Source organism: Armigeres subalbatus, chromosome 1, assembly GCF_024139115.2.
Source record: "Armigeres subalbatus isolate Guangzhou_Male chromosome 1, GZ_Asu_2, whole genome shotgun sequence".
NCBI classification, from domain to species: domain Eukaryota; kingdom Metazoa; phylum Arthropoda; class Insecta; order Diptera; family Culicidae; genus Armigeres; species Armigeres subalbatus.
In genome coordinates this window covers 63,229,841-63,245,752 of record NC_085139.1, presented here as the reverse complement: position 1 = coordinate 63,245,752, position 15,912 = coordinate 63,229,841, and positions in this window count along the sequence as shown.

The following is a 15,912-nucleotide window of genomic DNA, read 5'->3' as shown; positions in this document are numbered from 1 at the left end:
AGCAGTAGATTGGACAGACAAAACACACATTTCGGAAAAAATCAACCCCAACATCACTATCACCAACGCAGAGCTAAAGGCAATCTTCGATGCTATCAAATTAGTGTCGCAGAAGGAATACCAGAAAGCAGTAATCATAACAGATTCGAAAAGTGCCTGCCATAGTCTCAAAAACAAAGAAAAAAGTAGGACGAATCACGTGGTAAGAAACATACTCCGGCTGATAGACGAACTTAAGAAGGAAGGAAAAAACATTAAAATACAATGGATGCCCAGTCACGTGGGAATTGAAGGAAACGAGTGGGCAGACAAAACAGCAGTGCAGACTACGAAAAACATCGAGACAACCAACCAATCATTCCAGGAATCTCTCACGATGGGGGATGCCTTAATACTCACAAAAAAGATAATCTGGCAGAACTGGACCAACAGATATCAGGACATCTCGACGACAAAAGGAGTAAAACATTTCGAATTCGTAAAAATACCATTGAGCAAACCCTGGTGCAAAGGACTTGGACTGTCAGCAGAAGAAAAAATCACTTTAAGCAGAATAAGATCAAACCACTGTATGACGAAAGACAGGAAATTCAAATGGAAATGGGAGACTGACGATATGTGTGGACTCTGCAACGAAGTCGAAGACCTGGAACACACTCTTTACCAATGTGTAAAGTGGCTGAACAACAGAGCAATGACACCAGTACTACACAACTTAAAACCAATTGCCAAAATATTCGAAGAAGAAAACATTGATGAAATGAAAAGCATAGTGCAATTTTTAAAACGGATAGAAATTACGCTGTAAGAATCAAGACGATAAAGCAACTGAAAACGCATATGAAAAACGAAAAAGACAGAGGACCGTGTACACACGGAAAGCGATCCGAAGACATCCCAAAGCCAAGATGGACCACTTCTGGTCTAAGCCTGAAAGAAGCAGCAGACAAAAAAAAAAGAGATTATCCTTTATTCCTTTCTCTTTCGATTATTACAAAACTATATTCATTTTCATTAATTTCTTTTAATAACACTGAATCAACAATTTAACGCCACAATACGCGGTCCGAAGCCGCATCTCTCCTTCCCCGAATGCGCCCCACGATCGCCAAGTCGTTCTGTACCTGGTCAGCTCACCTCGCTCTTTAGCTCTTTAGCCCACCTTCCGGCTTTAGCTACCTTCTGGAAACTGGGATCGCCGTAGATCTGTGCGAGCCTCGTTCGTTCTTCGCTGCCACACACCGTCTTCTTGCACACCGCCACACCCATGTTTCATGTCCGTAGAGAACTACCGGTCTTATCAGCGTTTTGTTCATGACACATTTGGTGCGGGTGCGAATCTTTTTTTGACCGCAGTTTTATCTGGAACCCGTAGTAGGCCCGACTTCCTCAAATGACGTGCCTTTATATTCCACGACTAACATTATTGTCAGCTGTTAGCAAGGATCCAAGCTAGACGAATTCATCGACCACTTCGAAGGTATCCCCATCCATCGTAACACTGCTTCCCAGGCGGGCCCTGTCGTGCTTGGTTCCGCCTGTACTTTGTCTTCGATGCATTTATCACCAGTCCAACTTTTGTTGCTTCACGTTTCACATGGGTGTACAGTTATGCTAACTTTGCAAATGTTCGGCCGACAATGTCCATGTCATCCGCGAAACAAATAAATTGACTCGATCTGTTGAAAATCGTACCCCGGCTGTTACACACGGCTCTCTGCATGACACCTTCTACCGCAATGTTGAACAACAAGCACGAAAATCCATTACCTTGTTGTAGAGAATAAGTCTTGATCAATAAAAACAACATTATTCAAATTGATACATTATTTCGTTCAACAATAAATAATAAGTTAATCCGCCACTCTATGGTATTTTCGGTGTTTGCATCACAATTTCTAGAAATTCGACTAAATGGATCATGGTATGGTAGGCGGGGTTAAGTATAACAAACAACCCATAACCGTTGCCAACGCCAAACTGTATAAAAGGCGGGTGTCAACGGGGCAAGAGGTCATTCTTACAACGGATGGCATGACGAACGGATCAAATTTGAAGAAAAGGAGAAGATCACGAACAGATTATCAAGAATCCATAATTAAAAGAGGAGCAAGACTTATCAAGAGACTCCAAACCTCTTCTGGCATTTTGTGAATCAAGAACCAGAAATCACGACACTTGTCTTAGTCCCCGGTGCGATTCGAACGAACTGGAGTGTTCGCCCGAAATGTTTACATAGTTTTGCACACTATCCACCGTTGTTGCTTTGATCAGTTTGGTAAGCTTCCCAGGGAAGCTGTTCTCGTCCATAATTTTTCATAGCTCTACGCGATCTATACTCGTATGCCGCTTTTAAATCAATGAACAGATGGTGCGTTGGAACCTGGTATTGACGACAGTTTTGAAGGATTTGACCATCATTTAGGGATGTGATGGACATCCATTCGCCTCTCATTTTCAAACGGTCGGGATTCAGCCAAACCACACCAAGCGGCATTTCGACTGATTTGTGTTTTTGACGAAAACTATGTCTAAAGGGGAAGACTCGGATACAGGGTGTAAAATGAAAATTTCAAAATGCGGACCGTCACGAAATCATGTAAGATTTGTAACATTAATAGGTCCATTATCTTTCAATGGATCTTAAAGATTTATATATCAATCGATTCGCAAACTCTCCACCAATTTGCCAGTAGTATTGAACCTTTTGAGTATCAACGCTAAACTATTGAAAATGTTAGTTCTTTTATGCATCATGCATAATTGCATATCTTATGTAGCGCGTTCCAATCCTTGGTAATTGCCTATTTTTAGGGTATTATATTATCAACTTAATCGTATAACGTTGGACGGATCGAAATCAAGTGTTAGGGTTGCGGATGAAATATCGACGTCATTTGTTACCTTAGATCAGCGGTTCTCAACCTTTTTGATGAGTGGTATCCCTTGAAGCTTTGCCAATGCTTGGGGTATCCCTTAAGATCTTTTTTCTGTAAATTCAAACTTTAGCCTGAATTGTGGCGTAATTTTTAAGAAAGGTGCAAATGCACCAGGAAACTTTTGATTCAAAATGATTATTCGCATGTTTTTACTTAACTTTAATCCAAAAATATATTTGAACTGTTCGTTGTTCAGAGAAATTTCTCTATTTAATTTTAAAATTTATTCTCAGCCTTCAACTAAAACTTCAAGAGCTTTCGTACTTCGATAGAACTGTTGAAATTTTAATATTATTTGTTAATATTTTTTTGGCGATTTCGACAATAAAAGGACATTTAAAAAAACAAAAACTATCAATAAATGGGATACGATTGATCTTTGGGAATCCTCAGAAATCGTTTGGGACACAAAAAATAAAATGTCTAAATAATTGGGCATTGGCTTTCGTTACTGTAGAAAATTGATTTTATTCCCGAATTTTGATATTATGGAGGGGAAAATTCGAAAATTTGCTGTTAACAATTTATGAATAATGTATCTTATCGTTCTCGTAGGCTATAAAATAAAAACAGCAATATTGAAAATAAATCGACAACAAACTAATGTGTTTTGTTCGCTTGTTATAAATGTACCATATGTACTGATTTTAGTTTCTAAATTACATTAAATAAAGTTTAACCAACGCAGTACAAATCTAAGTGTCCGTTTCTCAGTATGTTTTGGAACTGTTTAGTCAGTTTAGTCCATCAGTCTGGTTTAATTTATTCATTCAGTCAAAAATAGGGATTTCGATCCCTTGCTACAACATCTGTCCATGGTTGTTGAATTATTTTGATTCAGGAGACCAATATCAATACTCTAACAAACTTTTCGTGATTTAAATATGTGAGAATCAGGCTTCTATGCAACTGTATGAACAATTAATGATTTATTTGCTTCTGATTTTTGTACTTTGTAGGCACTACTACAATAATATATTGAAGTGCTCAGGTGTACGGCTTTCGGTGTCTCACGGTAGAAGTTTTATGTTTATGATGCTTTTTTATTTAAAAATGCCTGAGTTTTTGATTGGGAATCTGAAATTATAATACTGTGAAGTGAATTCTGAGTGGGGAGATCCATAAAGTACGTCACGCTAAATTTTGATATTTTCCGAGCCCCCCTCATCCCTCCTTTTGTATGGATCGTCACGCTGCTCTGAACCCTCCCTCCCCCTAGAGGCGTGACGTACTTTGTGAATGTCTCCAGTAATATGATTCGAAATTCAATAATGTTTCAGGTATCTTTGTTGTGATTTGAAAATTGATTGAAAGTCAATTTATTTATATGGCAATTCACATGGGAAAAAATCAAAATTGTCGTAGAGCTTTCAAATAGTGATGAATTTGATTGTTCAGCTTCTATTTCCGTAATCAAATAAGCCAGCGGATAGGTACCTCATTAATTTAAAAGTGTTTTGCCTTTGTTGAGTTGACGCTATTAGCCCATTTTAGTCATATTTTAATAGAACCCATTGAAATTGTTAAAACCTTTAATTTGGTTCTCAATGTTATATTGCGCTGGTCTTACTTTATTTATTGCAATTTGCAGTTTAAGCACAGCCACTATGATACAATTATGTAAAGTATGTGAACAGGTTAAATTTTTTTTTTTTTAATTAATTACTTCAAAAACTTTCCATTATTACATGTATAGATATCTCATCACGCTCATTTGAATCTACTCAAAAGTGAGTCAAATTTGACTCACTTTGAAAAAAAGTGGAACAGCTCACTTTTGAGTAACTGGGCGGTTACTCACTTATGAGTAACATATCATTATGTCAAAATTAGAGTAACAATTACTCACCAATTTAAATAAAAAGTGAGTACATTTTACTCACTTTGGCATACAGTGAGCATTATGCGCTTAATAAAGAATTGAATTAAAGTAACAATAATAAGGTTCGCCGCTCTGCTTTTTTATTATTTTTAACATAAACTAATATACAAGTGGCCTGTACAGTACATAGTGCTTAGCTTACAGCTTATTACCTTGTAATAATAATATCTTATAAATTATAGAAAAAGAATCGTTAAATAAACTTTCTTACAATTCAAATGAGTTAAATGAAGATGTTTTTACTTTCAATATGCGTTCCAGCCAGGGCCCTCCTTAGCCTTGCGGTAAGACGCGCGGCTACGAAGCAAGACCATGCTGAGGGTGGCTGGGTTCGATTCCCGGTGCCGGTCTAGGCAATTTTCGGATTGGAAATTGTCTCGACTTCCCTGGGCATGAAAGTATCATCGTGTTAGCCTTATGATATACGAATGCAAAAATGGTAACCTGGCTTAAAAACCTCTCAGTTAATAACTTAATGAACACTAAGCTGCGAGGCGGCTCTGTCCCAGTGTGGGGATGTAATGCCAATAAGAAGAAGAAGATGCGTTCCAGCCAAGTAACTTGATCAGCCTCTTCATTACTCCACGGTTTGCTTAATGACATGTACCACTTCACATACGAAGAGTCCACCAATCGTTTTAATTCTGATCTAAATTCTATCGAAATACTTCCTAGTATCATTTTCATCGAAGCATTGTCATTTACAAGCATACATTCGTTACCGGCACCGGTCCGGTGCTGTGAGGGGATAGATGCGTTGGTCGAATATATCGGGTTTGCAGATGACCATTCCTGAAATCAAAAAAGGTACTTTTATGTATAATCCATTTCATTTATGAATAGTGTATCATCAATACCCTTCCTGGGGCCTTTTTTAGCCATGTGGTAGTTGGTTCGATTCCCGGTCCGGTCTTGGCACTTGCGGGTAGGAAAATTTCTCGACTGCCCTGCCCTGGGCCTTAAAGGATCATCGTGTTAGCCTCATGATGTACGAGTGCCAAAAAGATATTTAACTTGGCTTAGAATCATTTTGTTATCCTCATGATGTACGAGTGCCAAAAAGATAACTTGGCTTAGAATCCTTGTAGTTCATAACTGTGGGAGTTAAAACCTGGTTAAAACCAATAAATGAACACGACCAATGCAAGTAGCGAGGTGGCAATTTCCCAGTGAGGAGTGTAATGCCAATAAAACAATAAGAAGAAGCATACGTTACCCTTTACATTCTGGAACGTTTCCGGGTCATCAGCAGTCCCAGTTCTCCTGTTCTGCACAAAAGACTTCAAAAAAAAAAAACACAAGAACCTTTTCCATTAAAAATTTTCTAACTGTTTGACAGTTGAAAAACAATTACGCAAAAGTGAGTAAAGCATAAAATTCTTACAAGTGAGTAAAAATTGACTCACTTGCTAAATCGAATGTTACTCACTTTTTGACATTTCCATTTAAATTCAAAAGTGAGCCATTTTGACATAATTTGATATTTTTAAACTCTAGAACTGAGGCACTGATCTTTAATTCAAGAAATATAAAATTATATGCAAATATTTTGGTATCTTTGAGGTCACCTAATAGACAATTCGGCTACACGGTTTTCTAATAAAAAAACTCATCGGATTTCAAACATCATCTATGTGCCAAAATGTGTTGTGAATTACAAAGCCTTAATTTCGATGAAAACCCGCGTTTTCTCCTCTTTGTTATTATATTACAAGGAACTCTTAAAGTCGACAAGCAAGCCCCGTCGGGCGGTAGTTCTTTTTGGAAGTAGGCACTGTGAATTATTCAACAAGCTTATTATGTGCAATTGTATCACAAATGAATTAAAATTAAATATTAGGAAGTTTTTCATCATGTTTTTGAAGTTCAATACAATATCCGCCATTATGCATTTTTGTCTCAGGTACCCCTGAAACCAGCGAATGTACCTCCTGGGGTACATGTACCCCAGGTTGAGAACCGCTGCCTTAGATGGATTAAAGTAGAGTGATGCACTCTCGAACCTACTGTTCAATATAGCGCTCGAGGGAGCGATTATGAGAGCTGGTGTGCAAAGAAGCGGTATCATTATCACAAAATCGCATATGCTCCTGGAATTTGCGGACGATGTCGATATTATCGGGATTGAGCGCCGTTCCGTGGAAGAGGATTTTGTGCCTTTTAAGAGGGAGACAGCGAGGATTGGACTCACGATCAATACCAGCAAAACGAAGTATGTACATGGTCGCTGGCAATCAATGTGGGTTCATTAGTGGTAGTGAAATGGTGCTGGATGGTGAAAAATTTGTGTATCTTGGAACATTAGTTACGTGCGTAAATGATGTTACCCGCGAGGTGAAAAGGCGTATTGCAGCTGCAAATAAGGCTTATTAAGGACTTCGTAACCAGCTTATGTCCCTTGCAAACGAAAACTAAACTCGCGCTGTATACTACTCTGATTCTTCCGGTGGCTTTATACGGCCATGAAACATTGACGGTAAAGGAGGCTGATTGAAGAGTTTTCGGAGTGTTTGAGCGTAAGGTGCTGCGGACGATGCTCGGCGGTAAACAGGAGAACGGTACCTGCGGCGTCGCATGAATCACGAATAGTACCAGGTGTTTAAAGGGCTGGATATTATTAAGCTTATTCAACACGGCAGACTACGGTGGGCTGGTCACGTTGTTCGTATGCCGGAAGAACGTCAAGCGAAGATAATATTTAGTAGAGAACCCGGAAGAGACCGCAGGCTTCGTGGAAGGCCGCGTAGACGATGGCTTTTTGCAGTTGAAGAGGACCAGAGGGCGCTCAATGTTCAAGGCGACTGGATGCGATTGGCCGAGGATCGAGTCCAGTGGAGAAGGATACTCCATTCGGCGTAGATTCATCGAAGAGCTGTAACCCATCAATAATCAATAATAATATTACCAATTGTTGAACTGGGGTGTATGAATGGGGTGGCCCAGCTAGACAGTGGGGTCCCTACTTCCTCACAGAGTGGGAGATGCTGCTAAAGCTGGGTAATAGTCTTGATGGGATAGTTCCTTCTCTTCTATATAGAGCGGAATAGTTGGTTCAGTGTACTATATTTGGTTTTACATAGTTTACGTCGAGTGGTCGTGTCCCCAAAATGTTTTTGTTCGCAAAAGGAAAACTGTAAATATTTTATGTCAATTCATGTTTACATTTGTTGTAGGATAGCCTCAGTTATGGCATTGAATAATGTCCGAAGTCATTTATGATCATTTGAATATGTTACACGATAACTTTGTCAAAACAATTGGAATATTTTCATTGGCGCTCGGTGCTATTTGGCAGAACCCCGACAAATCCTTTCTGCTCAAATTTCCCATGCATGATTATAATTGCCATCAGAGAAGGTTTTTGCGTCAATTATGCCAACAGCGTCCGCAATCGTTGTGTCTGTTGTGCTGTTCTCAAGAAACACGCAAGTTATATCAGAAGCTCAACGCACCCCGCAAAGGCTTCGTGCCGCGATGGGAGCCAACCAGCCACCACATTGAAGGATTATTAAGGATGCCATCCAACAGCTAAAGACCAATAAAGCAGCTGATAAGCATGCTATCGGAGCTGAGCTCATCAAGATGGGCCCGGAAAAGCTGGCCACTTGCCTCCACAAACTGATCACACTTAATTTTATTTACCGAGCTCGGTTATCAAATTACCGATTTCTCAACAGCTGAGCTCTCGGTAGTCACCTCAGTAAAATAGATCGAAGCCTTACCGAGATCTCGGTTCAACATCCCCGCTGGAAAAATGTCAATTATTACCGAGTTGATCGGTAAAAAAACTACTGAGCACTCGGTAAAAAAATACTGAGGGATTCTGCAAAAAAAATACTGCAGACCCAGGCAATAAATGAATCGATTTAAGTAATAGTAATAAAAGCAGCAATGTTTAGCATCATTGTTAATGACATTTATTATTTAGTATTTTCTGAATACGTATTACACATGTTTTCAAGCACTGTTGTGTAGGAAAAATCAAATATATATAACAACAAAGATTATTCGAAAGACATTGCCAGAGCGAAATGCCAGCTATTTGGTGTATGTAGCTGGAAATTATTCCAGCGGGTTGCCTGCTGCATCATGTTACGGCATATTCTTCCGGACGTCTTTATCTAGCCAAAATAAAACGGTTACGGCTGGTGATTCGGACTCTGTTCTTTCCTGGAAATTTACAACAACAAATATAAACTGTAGCACCTATTCAGCATGTGCAAATTCTTTGGCATGTATTAGCAAAAAATGAACTCACCGCAAAAATGTAGACCGATACGATACGCGAAGAAAATACGTGTTTCCAAACCGCACTGTACAGTTTCTGATTTGGAAAAAAACATGGCGTCTCACCAAGCGACACTTGTCTAAAACTGAGAGCTCGGTAATTTTTTTACCGAGTGCTCAGTAAAGTGCATTGAATTTTACTGAGTCGTCGGTTAATTTTTGACAAGCACAAAATGTTTTCTTGGAACCGAGTTGATCGGTAATTTATACTACCGAGGTTCAGTAATACATTTTGAACTACTGAGACATCGGTAAAAAACATTGCAGAAGTCAGTAAATTTATTTCAATTAACTGAGCTCTCGGTTAAAAATTTCTTTTACCGAATAAAATCAGTAAAAAATATTACCGAGCTGAAATTTTCGATTTAAGTGTGATTGTCAGAATCTGGGAAACTGAACAGCTACCGCCTCATCTACAAGAAAGGCGACAACCTGGAGTGTGAGAATTTCAAGCATTCACCATCCTCAATGTCGCCTACAATATAAAGTGATATCCCAGATCATCTTCCGTCGTCTGTCTACTTCTTCTTATACTGGCATTACATCCCCCACTGGGAAATTGCCGCCTCGCTGCTTAGTGTTCATTCAGCACTTCCACAGTTATTAACCGCGAGGTTTCTAAGCCAAGTTACCAATTTTGCATTTTGCACATCTTACCGCTAGGCTAAGAAGGGCCCCACCACGTCTGTGACCAATAGTTATCAAGTCTGCTTCATGGACGGCCCCCGGGCCAACGGACCAGATTAAATAAAAAAATCCTTGGCAGCCCATGTGTTCACTGCTATATATCGCTTTAGAATCTTCCAAAAATGCCATGAATACCAGGTCCCTACGCACCATCCCAAGCAACCAGAAGTTCAGATTTTACTTAAATTTACTCTTAACCGAACTAATTGGTTCACTATGGTTCACATCAAGTTCCAAGCATCCTTAACGGAACTTTAAAGTTCACTTTTGCGCTCCCATCATACAAAAAATTACTTAAAATGAGAGCTGATTAAGCCAAAATAGCCCTTCTTATCCGAACTTCTGGTTGTTGGGATCTGTTCATTGATTTCAAGCCGGCATACGACAGTATAGACTTCGTAGAGCTATGGAAAATTATGGACGAGAACAACGAGAGCAACGATGGATGGTGCCCAAAACTGTGTGAAGATTTCAAGCGAACACTCCAATTCGTTCGAATCGCGCCGGGGACTAAAGGTGAAGTCAGAGTAAACACGACGGCGCGATGCGACGCGACGCGACAGTGCAATTTGACAGTTCATTGATAATAATTGTTATTCTTTAACGTGAGTCGCGTCGCGTCGCATCGCACGTCGCGTTCACTCTGGCGGGCACCTGAGATAAGGCGATGGGCGTTTGTGCCTGTTGTTCAACATTGCGCTAGAAGGTGTCATGCGGAGAGCCGATTTTCGTACGATTTTCAACAGATCCAGTCAATTTATTTGTTTCGGGGATGACACGGACATTGTTGTCCAAACATTTACAAACGTGACAGAACTGTACACCCGCCTGAAACGAGAAGCAGCAAAAGTTGGACTGGTGGTGAATGCATCGAAAACAAAGTACATGCTTGTGGGCGGAACCGAGCGCAACAGGGCCTGCCTGGAACGCAGTGTTACGATACACGGGAATACCTTCGAGGTGGTCTAGGAATCCGTCTACCTTGCTAACGGCTGATAACAATGTAAGTCATGAGATACGAGGGCGCATCATTTTTGGAAGCCTACTACGGGCTTCAGAAGAAACTGCGTTAAAAAAAATCACACCTGCACCAAATGTATCATGTGCTAGACGGTCAATAGACCGGTAATCCTCTACGAACATGAAACTTGGAAAATGCTCGAGGAGGACTTGCAAGCACTCGGAGTATTCTATTCGAAAGATGGGTGCTTCGCTTAGTCAGAACCATCTTTGGCGGTGTGCAAGAAGACTGTGTGTGGTGGCGAAGAATGAACCACGAGCTCGCCCAGCTCTACGGTGAACCCAGTATCCAAAAGGTAGCTGAAGCCAGAAGGGTACAATGGGCAAGACATGTTGCCAGAATGCCGAACAGCAACCCTGCAAAGATGGTGTTTGCTCACGATCCTGCAGGTACAAGACGGCGTGGAGTGCAGCGAGCGAGGTTGGTCTACCAGGTACAGAATGACTTGGCGAGCGTGGGGCGCATTCGAGGATGGAGAGATGCGGCCTCGAACCGTGTATTGTGGCGTCGAATTGTTGATTCAGTGGTAGCGTGAATATCAAATTTCGGACATAATCTAACTTCGGGCGCTGCAATTCGTATTAGAAATTTTCGGAAATATTTCGTCGAAATGTTTCATCAAGCTGGACCGAAAGGACTCAAGGTTCTGACTAATTTTAGTACAGTTCCTTTTATGTAATGCATACGGCGGAAGGCGACGAAATAATTAAAAGACAGTCTGAGCTATCCAGTTAGAGTTATTTGCAATTATTCTCCTCGGTACTGTGTAATCATGTGTCCGAGGTTTGAATCGTGGTGCCCGAAATATGAATCCAAAACAGCTGCTATCCGATATTTGATACAAACAGAAGCCGGAAATTTTCATAAATTGCAAACATTCTACGCAATAACTCGCATATATTAAACACGGAGTGCATAAATGAATGCTATACTTTACGATTGCAATGGTGATTGAAACGGTGTGGCTTAAAATGCTTGAAAACAAAACAGACTGGTTCTATATTAGAAAGTGCTTAAGCGTCCGAAATTTGAATTAGCACGGTATCTGTTTAGATTTAAGCTAAATAAATTAAATGAATTAATATTATAGATATCATTCGTGGAGTTCTCAGAGCAATTACGTTTTTGACCAACAGAGGCATTAAAAATGAAAATGGATATCCAAATCGCTCAGCAGTCATATATCACATATATCATTTTCATTTTCAGCCAGTTGAAGATTGGACTTCCTACGGATGTACCGCAAGATGAACATCATTGCATAATTTGTCTAGCAACGGCACCGAAACAAGGATAGTATTATTTGCATCTACACGGAAGAAAGTGGCTCAAGCTAATGACAGACGAGCTCGGTGGTCTAGTGGCTACCGCTCCTGCCTTACAAGCAGGAGGTCGTGGGTTCAATGCCAGGCTCATCCCTCTCTTGCTTTGAATTTCTATCTTCGCTCTGTCTGTGTTTTCACGTTCTACCAAAACCAGAGGCGCATCCACGTTCCGAGTCGTGGATAGGACAATTAAGAAAGGCCAATTTGGGCAAATGTTCTGATATTAACGTTAGCATTAAGCGATTCGTACAAATGTGTAGGTGTTACAACCCTAGGCTGTCGTATGAGAGTAGCATTTATTCTGCTGAAATCCGTTACCACAGAGGTATTCTCAAACAGTCGAGATCTGTTCTGGCCACGTGCTTGCGACTATTTTATGGGAAATAATTAACAGTGTGGAAGGCATAACAGTAGGAATCGTTTTGGTGGAATACGACAAAACAAAAAAAATAAGACATGCAAAATAGGTGTTGAGTAACCGATGCACATTCTACCTATACTGCCGATAAAAGCATAACCGTCCCATTTTGATAATAAATCCATTTCAATGTGGACCAGTCTGCTTGCGGTGGCATATAATCACTTCTAAAATATTAAATCAGGACATGAAAAGTTCTTGCAAAGAATAATTTGAGATTTTTTTAATGTTCAGGACAAACATTACTTTTCCAAAATTATTAAGGCCTTCCAAGAAACTGACATACAGAAATGCTTACTATTATGAAATATCTTTACAAGTTTTCAGCAGAAGTCGCGGATCAGATAAATTTGTATAAATCATCGATGGTTTCAATCAATTATTGCTAACTGCTAGGATTTTATAAATTTTCAGAAATGGTTATGGATCTAGCGATTGAAACCAAACTACCAAGAAATCGCAGGATTGTCAAATAATTTTTTTGAGAGCTCAGATTCCTTTACCGATCACATTTCAAGCGGGATTTGGTATTTCAATAAGTCTTTTGATGCTTGTACAGAACTTTTGTCCGTGGGCTTATTATAGGGCATTTAAACAGAAACATGCGCGTAAACATTATTGATCCTAGAAATCGCTATGATTAGGCTCTAATTAACTACGCTATGTCAAGACTCTAATTAACTTTAAAATCTCCATTTTCTAATACACAGATTCCTGCCAGCCAATGACATCATCTTACCATAATCATGGGTAGGACAATGCTTTGATTGTCTTACCCAAGAAAATTCATGCGTAGGGCATGTCCTACTTGTCCCACCCACTCCCGGCGCCACTGACCAAAACGATTCCTACTGTTAAAACCTTCTACACTAACAATTCCGAAGCCTCCCGTGGCACCTATGAGAGGTCGTAGAGTTCTCTGCATCTTTCTTAAGTAGGTGCCCATGAGCCATCCTTCGCCTTTCTCAGCATTCGCAAGGAAGTGGCCAGGACAGTTATTGGAGAGTGCATTGTTTCCATCTAAGAGATAGTAATTAGTCCCAAATCAATATCTGTGGTAATGTATGATAGTCATACTACTCTCATACAATAGTCTTAGCTTGTACCACCTACGAATTTGTGCAAATTGCTCAATGCTAATGCATATGTCTTCTTCTTCTTCTTCTTCTTCTTTGCGGGGTGGCGAGACTGATAGTGTAAATCTTGCAACTGAAGTTACACCACAGGATTCTTCTCCTTCTTCTTCTAATATGGCTCTACATTCCCACATAAACTTGGCCAGCTTTTCAACTCAATATTCTATCAGCATTTCCCCAGTTATTAAGTAAAAGCTTTTCTATGCCCGCCAATAGCAATGAATATATTGAATATGTCCGCTGATGGCATGAATAGACATCTCATCATATCATGTTTTATGTTTTCTTTAGTAAATAACTGAGAGCATAAATGGTTAGAAAAGTAAAAATCCGATTGTAGTATTATATAAGGGATACAATAAATTAAATGAAATGAATATGTGTCCTGTGTGGCAAGTACAATGGATACGCTATGTCCACGGAATCGACAATGTTTCCCACCCGGAAACCAAACCGAGAATCGAACTCGTTATCTCTGGATTGACAATCCTACACCTTTGCTCTGCTCGCAGGGAGGGCTCAACTCTGCTTGAATGGCCAAATGTAAATTCGATTGTCAAGTTAAAAATTATGAAAAAATATGTGAAATGTTCTTGTGCAGTATTCTGAATACGGTGATTCGTTGTACTACCGCGCAACAAAGTATTGACGAACTTACCCGACTATCAGAGAAAATTATAAAAATCGTTACAATAAAATTTCGTAAGTTTTGTTTTTAATAATATTGCATCACGACAGGTGGGTTATGAAACCTGATCTATTTATTAAAATTTCACTGTGAGATAAACTTTTATAGATAAAAGTATCAGCAGTCGTCTCGCCATTACAAACGAAGTTATCTCGGCGTGTATTCAGGTTATTGTTGCAAAAAAATAATATGATGTTTTTCAATTGGATGACGTTTTGCTACCTCTGCAATACAAGATCGGTTCTTTGGGAGTTCTTTGGGAATAGGTCGTATGTGTTTTCGTCAATATGAAGTTCAAAATTTTGCTTCGCTTTGTACAACTCCTCTCATCCCTGTTATGTTTCTAAGCTTGTGATGGACTTTGTCATTTGTACTACCTTGTATACTGCAATGTATATCGATGAAACCACATTGGACCAATTCTCGATGCATTCCATTTTTAAGAATATGACCAAGTTTGTTACGATGCAATGATATGGAATTTTCCAAAACAAGTCCCACCGGCGCGGCGCCAAGGGCCACTAAGTGATTCACGCGTCATCCATGGGATTGCGGGCTTTGACGAAAATCTCTCACAACTTAAATGGTCACATTACTGTAGTACGGCGAACAGACAACGGGTGAAGCGAAAAGCATTGTCGTGAAATCTCGATGTCAATTGAACGACTTACTTACAATAAGTCTACTTGGTACATCAATAGTATTTTGCACAAAGGTTGAAACAACAAGAGCAATACATTTTTAATTTTAAGACCATGCTGAAGGTGGCTGGTTTCAATTCCCGGTCTTCCGATATAATATTCGGGTTGGATTTTTTTTTCGAATTTCCTTGACATAAAAGTGTCATCGTGTTAGTCTCATGTACCTATAGACGAATGTGAAAATGGTAACTCAGCTTCGAAATCTAGCAAAATGGCAGTGGAAGTCGAGCTCCAGCTGCGAGGCGGCAATGCTTCATGCCAGTTGGGGATGTAATGCTAACTAGTTAAGTAGTCGATTAAGTGCAAGTTTTACACTACACATAAATGATTCATCCGTCAACGGCGACCACAAATGCAAAGTTGTGGGCTTCAACGAGATCATCACCGAAATCAGGGAATTAAGTAGGTTACCTATGTATACTACGGGTCAACATGTCTTCAAAAGATTTTCCTAAGGTCGATAGTCCCCAATCGACTCTTGTTAACACATGGCTTGCACGTTGATCAAGAACGTCGTTACATTCAGCGTACGTGAGAGGTGTTTATAGTTACAAAAGAGCTTAGAAGACCATGTCAGGCATTCGACCGCCAGACTATAATGATGCAACTATAATCGCGTGGGGTATCAGCATCACAATGATTTGCACCCGACGAAATTGTGTATTCTAACTCGCTTGGTGAAATGGCGAGACTTTGTCGGTTTGAAGCGGTAGCCAATGCAGAACTGTTGATAAGGGGATGCTGTTATTCCTGATTCCCACTGTCTCTGTACATTTCTCTTGGGCCGGTGAAACTGTAGATCGTTCTGTTGATAAGCAGTTGATATCG